This window comes from Coturnix japonica, chromosome 8, assembly GCF_001577835.2.
Source record: "Coturnix japonica isolate 7356 chromosome 8, Coturnix japonica 2.1, whole genome shotgun sequence".
NCBI lineage: Eukaryota > Metazoa > Chordata > Aves > Galliformes > Phasianidae > Coturnix > Coturnix japonica.
Window position 1 is genome coordinate 16,556,528 of NC_029523.1, and position 9,240 is coordinate 16,565,767.

Sequence of the window (9,240 nt, forward strand, 5' to 3'; positions counted from 1 at the left end):
CAAAATTTTGGCTAAGCTGCTCTTCTACACACTACATTAATTTTTCCCTACCTCTCGGGTAAACTATGTATTTATTGCCTAATATAATATTGGGGGAGGGGAAGTTACTGCACACATGGTGTGGCACTGGTGAAATAAAAAATGATAGAAATTCATTTGCTCATTTAAGTTCTTTCTGCATATTGTTTTAAGACATAAAAAGATCTATGCTACCCTATTCCCTTTTTGGATGATCTAACAAGTCTTATTAAAAGGGACAGCATTAGACCAGCCACTGTGACTTTTGTCAAGCATCTCTTCGTTGTTTTTGAAAAGACGTGGCTGTCAAGTGAAGTCCCTGGTGACTGGAAAAAGGGAAACATCACTCCTATATTTAAGAAAGGGAAAAAAAGAACTGAGGAACTACAGGCCAGTGAGCCTCAGGTCTGCTCCTGGAAAGTGCATGAAATAGATAACCCTGAAACATGTATTGAAGCACATACAAGATGAGGAGGCGATCTGAGGGCCAGCCATGATCTGGAGCCAGCATGACATCACCAAGGGCTGATTGTGCCTGACCAACGTGGTGGCCTTCTATGCTGGAATGATGGCTACAGTGGACAAAAGAAGGGCAACTGACATCATCTGCTTAGACTTATACAAGGCCTTTGACATGGTCCCACACCATATTCTTACCTCTAAACTGGAAAAATATGGATTTGAAGGCTTTATAGTCATAGCCATATTTATAGTCATAGCCAGAAGGCTATCATAACAGCTCTGTGTTCAGATGGAAGCTGGTCATGAGTGGTAGCCCCCAGGGTTTGGGACTGATTGATTTCAACATCTTTATCAATGATATGATCAAGTGCACCCTCAGCAGACTGTTGATACCAAGCTGAGTGGTGCAGCTGGCAAAATAGAAGGGGGACCTGGGCAAGTTCAAAAAGTGGAGAAACAAGAACTTAATGAGGTTCAACAAGGCCAAGTGAGAGGTTTTGCACTTGGGTCAGGGTAATTCCACATATGTGCAGGCTGGATCTGTAATTAACTCTATCATCCAAGGATTTGCCATTTTACACCTGCATTAAACTAGCAGGACCTCAGTAGTCTTACACCTCTAGATGTCTGCCTGCCACAACAGTTAAACACTACAAAATAAAGCAGAGCTACCACAGGAAACATCACTTCCTGGAAGACCATTCCTCAAAGCTCTTTAAAGGATTTCATTTCATCTCAAGACCACGTAATTTGTGAGTTTTGACATGATCACTGTTCATAGCAAAAAGAATAAATGTTAAAGAAAGGATAAAAAATAAATGCCGTGATTCTGAAGGTTTAGTTGTTCATACTTAACTAAGTATAGGGAGTTTTACATGAAAGTGAGAAGTCTTTAAGCAATGTACTGTTTCCTGTACAATTTAAGGAAAAAAGCATTCTAGCAGGCTTAGCATCACCCCAGTGAAATTCAAGCTGCTGAAACACAGAGGGCAGGCCCTCAGAAAATCAGATGAAAAGCCAAATAACTGTTAGAGCAGCTTTGCAGCACCAGTGCCTAAAAGTTGTGTGAGCTCCTTTTAGGTTTTGAAAACAAATAAGTAAATAAAAGGAAAGGAGGAAGAAGAATTCCATTAAAAGAAAAACTATTCCCTTTTCTAATTTGCTCTGCTGTCTTTATCGGCACTGGTTGTTTCTTGGCAGCTGGCAGACAGACTTCAAAATATTTATCCCTTCTCATGATGAACTGGAAGTGCCAAAAGAGATCTTAAATTCCCTGACCCAGCAGGAACATGTAAGAAACAAGTAGTAGCAGAATGTTTGCTTCTCTATTTTTCCTCTCAAGAATAAGGTTACATTTCCATCACTATGGAAATTGAAGAGCTGTCTTCTAATGATTTCTAGACAAATAGAAAGCCTCTTTCCTACAGAGACACTGGAGATCGAGAGGAATCCCCCAACACATGAAGTTGCAGCACTGACTTCACCATTGCCCTCAGCTCCTCCGAGCACTTCCACAGCTCCCACTGGCTGGCCACAGCCCTTAGGAGCACGGGGAACATTTGTGAACAGGATTTTGGCACAGACCTGTGCAAAGACAGAAATTGTGAAGGCAGAGCTGGTCCCCAGGGTGTAAGAGGAAAGGCTTTCCCTTGTGGTTACACTTTCTGCAAGTTGTTCTCTTGCTGAATAACGTGAAGTAGAAAGCATGCCCCTTTCATCCTTCCCAGCTCAATGAATATATCAACAACCTAATGTATTTCACATTTCTGATCTGTTTTTTCTTAAAAGAAAGTAAAAGACACATACTGTGGCTTTCAGGAACAAAGGAAGCTGTCAGTAATCACCATGCACTGTATTATATCCAAGGATTAGCCCATTTTCAGGCTTTATCAGGAACTACACAATAATTAATTGGCCATGGTACTGAGTTTTTAAATAGGGTTCAGGTCATGTTACAAGAAGAAAAACAGAGTTAGAACTTACTCCAGAAACCACTTAAGTCAGTAGGAGACTTTAGATCCTTATTCCTTAGACATAAAACTGACTTTGCACAAGTTTTATATAAAGACTGTTAATGTGAAATCCGTGGCCAGACAGAATTTATATGTACCACTGATATTTTCCAGATGTAAACTTTTACATTCCCAAGTTGAAAATGAAAAAAAAGTAAATACTCCCTCCCCCCCCAAAAAAAATAAATTAATTAAATCGAGGTATCCTCAAAGTAAACCTCAGTGCAGTTTATTCTCTCATGTTGTACTCTTTTTGGCAATGCTAGCTGCAGCACATAAACAATAGGGGTGTATCCTACTGTGCCCTCGACCACAACTGAAAGCAGTAGGAGCAGCGCATGTAGAGCACCTGGCAGAAAAAGTCCTTAATTAACACCACTTGGAAAGCTATAACATGAGATCACTCACTCCTGTCTCTTATGAAAAAATATGAGGTGGTCCAGAATGGAAAATTTACCCAAATCAAATACATGTGTGGTTGTATACCATCACCCTGCTGATTTAAATAGAAAAAAGAGTTTGTTCCTGAAACCATTCTAGAACTATACTGTAACTTATAATTTATGTTCATCCTTAAGCACAGAATATGTGCAGATCAAAGCCCTGATAAAAATTCATAACTGTTATTCTATAAAAGCCATAATGAATCTGACACAATTGTACTTTTGAAGTTAATGGCACTGTTCATGCTCTTAATCATAGAAGAGCAATAAATACATAATCATTTGCAGAGTCATTCTTTACTTAGATGGAATTATCCTTTCTTGTTAAGTAGGAAAACAAAAAAACTTGAAAGGAGAAACAGTGTATTTGTTGTCCAATTCTCCTAAGCAGGAAATAGATGTATTTAATTCAACCTATTAATACGTAGGTATTTTGTATGAAGGAAAAAGTATTTCTTCACAGTTAAGAAAACCTACGTGGACTCATTCTAAAACAATGGAATATAAATAACACATGATAACAAACTGCTGTTAGAAAGTTGGTCTGCTGTACCTGTTAATAATAACATCTCTCTCTGATATGGGAAGCAGTCAAAAAACAATTTACATTTTCTAAAAGGAAATAGAAGACAAAACTGTCTCTTGTTGCAGTTTTGACTTCCTCAAGCCTTCAGTGCAATTCCATTTTGATGTTACTGCATTCTACTGTGATGACCACAGTTTTCCTCTGTGCACTAAAATCGTGATGTACACTTGAAGTTATGTGATAACAAAGATAAGCATTATGATGCTTACTTTGACTGAAAGACTATAGAAAAGTCAGTTTCTTTGTAGTCTACGTGATGAACTGTTTTGTTTTGTGCAACAATTAAACAATTCACTGTACCTCTCATCTTGTACATGCTTAATTAAAAAGAAAGGAGGAGGAAAGAAGGAAAGGAAGAAACTTATCATACCGTTTCATTTTAACAGCTTAGTATTATAAATCTGGGAAAGAGCTTTGTTCAGCCTGTATAGATGCAGCCGAATTTTCCTGTTTAGGAACATTACTCTTATAACTTTACAGTCTACAAAGAGGCACAATCCAACCTCACGTCTAAGCTTTTGTCAGCTCTTCTCATTGATGTTTTCCAGTGTCCATTACAGTGCTAACACCATGAAAAAAAAATGTAAATGCATGCAAGATCTTCCTTTAAAATAAAAATGCACATAAACCTAAATTATTTTAGCAAAACATAATTTCAAAGTCTAAAATGTAACACTCTTAAGAAACAGCTTGCTTCTGCAAAACCCCAAATCCATTCAGCTAATGACTTAGTGTTGTCCTAAGAATCCCAGCAATAAGTTCCATTCCTATTCAGAAAGCTTTTTTTAGTTAACAATTTGTATTTGATTTTTGCAAAAAATCATCAACAGCCAAGCACTGTATGATCAGTTAGGTATACTGTTGCCACTGAATCTGCCTGGGAAAGTATCATTAATAAAAATATTTTCAACCTTATCTATCATTACTATGCTATCTCAATTGACATCTACTGCATCACATGCTTCAAGAGGAAGAATAAAGTAGGCCTCTTGACACCATCATCATTGCTACCTTGGAAATATTGCTTCCTTAGATACTACCATAGGCTAGTTACAGACCTAACAGTCATCTAACTACTGAACACCCTTTGAGACAGAACAGGCATACCAGATTAAATTCTGAAGGCTATGAAAGGAGGAAGAACAGGAGGAGAATGGTACATAACAATGTATAAAGTGAAAGAAAACAGTTTTCAGATCTAAAAAGTGATCTTACTAGAGAAGTAAGGATATACTATATTCACCTAATCTCTACCACAAGCTGTGTGGGGGATCAGGGAAAAAAAAGGCTTGTAAGAATTCTTCACATTACTGTTGAATTAAAAACAAAAAAAATGGCTGGTAAAATAGCTATAAGCAGTAGAGAAGTTTTACATATTAAAGCTATGCTGCTGGTCAAGTGTGACTCATCCAGGATCCTCTGGGCAACATAATGAGAAAGTCATTGAGTGCTGTTAATTTTCATCTTTCCAATATAACATAGGGAGGAAACTGCGCACTGGATAGATTTAGTCCTCCCTGCTTCACTCCCAGTTGGTTCCATTAGTGTTTAATTACATGACCCATGCAGTCCTGACAGTATCATCATGGTAGAGTTCTACCGACCCCACACAAGGATCTCCCTAGATTGTTTCCACATTTACTCGCAGTAGTCTGCTCTCAGTCATTGCAACAGCACCCTTCCCAGTATGAAAAGAAAGAATTATCTCACCATGAGATCATGGCAAGGCAGTCACAAGCAGTGCCAGTACTCCTCCACGGTTATGACAGCTGAGGTTCAGATGGATGTTTCAGATTTCAGAACTATGGGTACTCAAGTCAAATGTCCAGATGTTTCACGATTTCTTTTGGATAGGCTCCCAGAGCACACAGACTGAAAGAAGAAACTTTTTTTCTTTTTCTTGTATTTTCCATCATTTTTTTTCTTTTTTTTTTCTTTTTTTAATAGTGGAATGTTCTTTACTACTATATCCCTTTTCTCTGACTTTCAGACTATAAAGTTGTCTGGTTGTAGTGCATGGTTTAAAGCATCCCAACAATTTATGAGAACTTACTGCAAAGTTGGCCTACATTTGCACTGACAAGGTAGTAACTGATCAGCCTTCTGAGACATAAGATGTGCCTAAGTGTGAATTAATTATTTGACTACATATTTAGTGGCCACATGTGGTTTTCCTCCAGTATCAGGCACATCACAGTGGGAGAAAGCACAGTAATGAACACTCCTCAAGTGCAGATTGAAAGAATTTGCATTTTGTTGTTCACATGGATGTTTTTCTTTCAAAGCAAAGGTGTCACTGTCAAGATGTCACAGGAGTCAAGAGAGCAGGTAAAGAAAGAATGGAGCTCAGAAGAGCTATTCTTTTCCTTAATTCTCCAAAGTTTTGATCTGGACAATACTACCTATCAAGCTTCTGTGTGATATAGCAGAAATACACCCTAATGACCTCAGTAAAATTTCCATTGGTTTTATAGAGTGTGCATGTTTGCAATAGCACGTTAAAAGAGATTATTCAACAAACCACACCATGAACAGAGACATTCCCTGAAACTAGTATTACCAATTGTAATCACTAGTTTGTCATGCAAATTTCCCTGAGATGTGAAAGTATCTTAAAATAAGGATTAATTTAATGGCATTTTATACTTTTGTTCTTAAATGACAGAGAAATAGGCATAATGTAGACTATTAAACTAATTGTATATGTCTAAAGACATAACTGGCAGAGCTATAAGTGTAATTGTATGCCTGAAACACACGCTCTTTGGAAATAATTTATATAAATGCCTCTTTCTATAAACCAAAACACATATCTCCACTTCAGCCTCATTTATAATTTAAACAACTTGATGACTTTTATTATAGCTCACCAAAGACTGTCACTTTTCCTGTTATACAGTCCCAGTTTGAATTAATCTTGCTTAAGCAATAATTCTAAAAGCAGCAGATACTGTGATGGATGATGTCTTAACTGACATGTACAACAACTCCAGTATTTCCTTGCCTTCACCAGTAACACACCGCCCTTAGTATTTCCAAGAAAGACTTTAGCACTTCATGGCTGTACTCCATTCTTAGGTGAGTCACTGTGAGTGAAGAATAGTCAAGTTTTCCTCCAGCATGAGTGTGTCTAGATATTCCCACTTTATAAAGGAAAGTAAAGCACACAAACTTTGGCTTTGCTCTACTGGATTTCTTTCTGTCTTTATCACCTCCACACTAAAGGTCTCCCAGTTCTTTTTGATAGTATTCTAGTACCCTCTTATACTACTAAGACCTCACAAATTTGCACCAGCAATATATTTCACTGACTTATTTACTTATTTCTTCTTTTTAAAGTTGTTAACAAAAACACTGTATAAAAGTAGATGCCCGTCGGTCAGTTTCAGATCCTTGTAAATAATCACTACCTTCTCCTTCTTCAGCTAATCATTTCATGTTCATATAATGCCCTACTGAAATGTGTCAGAACATGTTTTCTTTTATACCATAAAAATAACATCTAGCTCTGTATATGGAATTGATACCTCGCTTAAAGGTGCCTCAGTATCTGTGCTCTATTTTTGTCTCTGTCAACTGAATTCACCTATTTGGTAGGACTAACATTAATATGCCATCTTTGTGAATTATGACCTACTATTAACTATCTTAATCACAACCTCAGTGAATTAAAACAAAACAACTTATATAAAGCCATCACTGGTAGCAAACTCTACCTGGGACGGGACACTGCAGCTGATCTCCTCAAAAACTCAGATAATAGCAACCCAGTCTTCACACTCTGCACTTTATTGTCATAGAAAATAGAAATTAATTTTAGATCTCAGATCTCCTATTGCATGCACTCAGTTTCTCAAGACAGCTCAAGTGTGCGATTACTAAGCATCTTTGGAAATATGTTTGAAAACTGTTACTTTGGCTCCTGATTTTAAGATAATCCTTAGAGAGAGATGATGCATAAGGAAAGCCTGGAAGCTGGAACTGAAACTTCTCACAGAACTCATCATCCCTTCTCTTCAATGCAAAATGCACATCTCCAGTTCATAGTCTCTAAAAATACTCAGCAAATGTTATATTAAATATCCTCAAGAGGGTGGCTGGAGAGAAAGAAGAAAACTACACAACAGTTTTGAAATTTCATTTAGCTAGCTACTAGAAGTCTCTAGTTAAATTGGTAGACACATAATTAGCTACACAGTTAAAATTAGTCGTTGTTCTTCCTCGAAAGGATGCATCCAAATTTAAGTACATATGCACAAAATTAGCTTCATCATTACATACTACAGTGATACAGTCCAAACTCCTTAAAGCCAAAGGAAAGGTTCCTACTCATTTCAGTCAATTAAGCTTGTCCCTGAAATTCCGAAGTTTGGAAGGGATTGGAATAGAAGTGTTGAATGCAAATCATATGGTGATACCAAGGAGACTTCCAAGTCTGAAATGAAAAGCAACAGAAAATTTATCTTTTTTGGAAACTGGTGGTTCCAAAATAGTGGGAAAAACATCTGGGGTATTAGAGAAAGAACAGCCTAAATAGACTGAGGGAATCTGATTTTTTTTGGACCAAGAATGCCATAGAGTTTATAAATCTTCCAATGGCATTTTCACATAGGACTACTAATGCACACTTTAATGAACAGAGATTAAACAATTCTGACTAACGCATCAATGCATAGTAATTCAGCAAGAAATGATTAATTTTGTACATACAGTGAAAAACTAAATTCACATTACAAGCATGTAGAGCAACATAACTGTGAAGAAATTATGGGGTATATTCGTAGCAAGGCCAACTTCTTTGAGAAGCAACTCAACCAAAGTAGCATGTTCAATAGAATTTGGCTCCAGAAACAATCCTGCATTACACAAGCTAAATCCATTCCTTGCCCTAACCCACTTCTCCATATTTCATTTCCATGTACGACATTACTAACAGCTAGTTAGCTTCAGACAAGGCAGAGGCTTAGTATTTAGTTTGAAATTAGGCAAGAGTGGAGTCAGAAAGTTTTAAATATCAGTATTGCAATCTATCTAAATGATAATTCAGACTTACTTTAATTTATAGAACAAGTTAGTTAAGAGAAACATCAAGACAGAAGGTAGCCAAGAAGAATGGAAGGAAGTCAGAGAATACAAAATTGGATATATATGAAAGAGGACAATATAGCCATAACCATTTTATGCTAGACATTGTTGTAAGTTACTACTTCATAATCTCAGTTGGATTTACTGAAAAGGACCCTAAATGTCATTTGGGATAAGTCCCTGTTGGACCACAGTTATATTCCAGGATCAGTGACAAAAGAAGATGAGCTACATGAAGAAGAAAAACGCTACTGAGGTTACAAAACTAAATTCAGAAGTTGAGAAATGACAAATTCCATGTTGCCTAGTAGAGTTTTAACCATATATTAACATTTTTTCCCTAGACCTCAAGACCACATAAGATGTATAGTTGTCCTGTCAGAAGCTCCTCAGTGCTGTGTTTTATAGATTTTTTTTTTCCCCAAGATATTAACTCATGACTTTACTCCATTATAATGCCTTTGAACATTTCATGAAATAATTTTTATCGCATTCAGAAAGGAGATATATCATTTCACAGCAACAGGCACATTAGTAAGGAAAAGCAGAAAGACTAAACAGTAAGAGCCAGATCCACAAAAGTAATTTCACTGATTTAAATAAGAAGGAATTTAGGAGAGTAGTCAATCCAAAA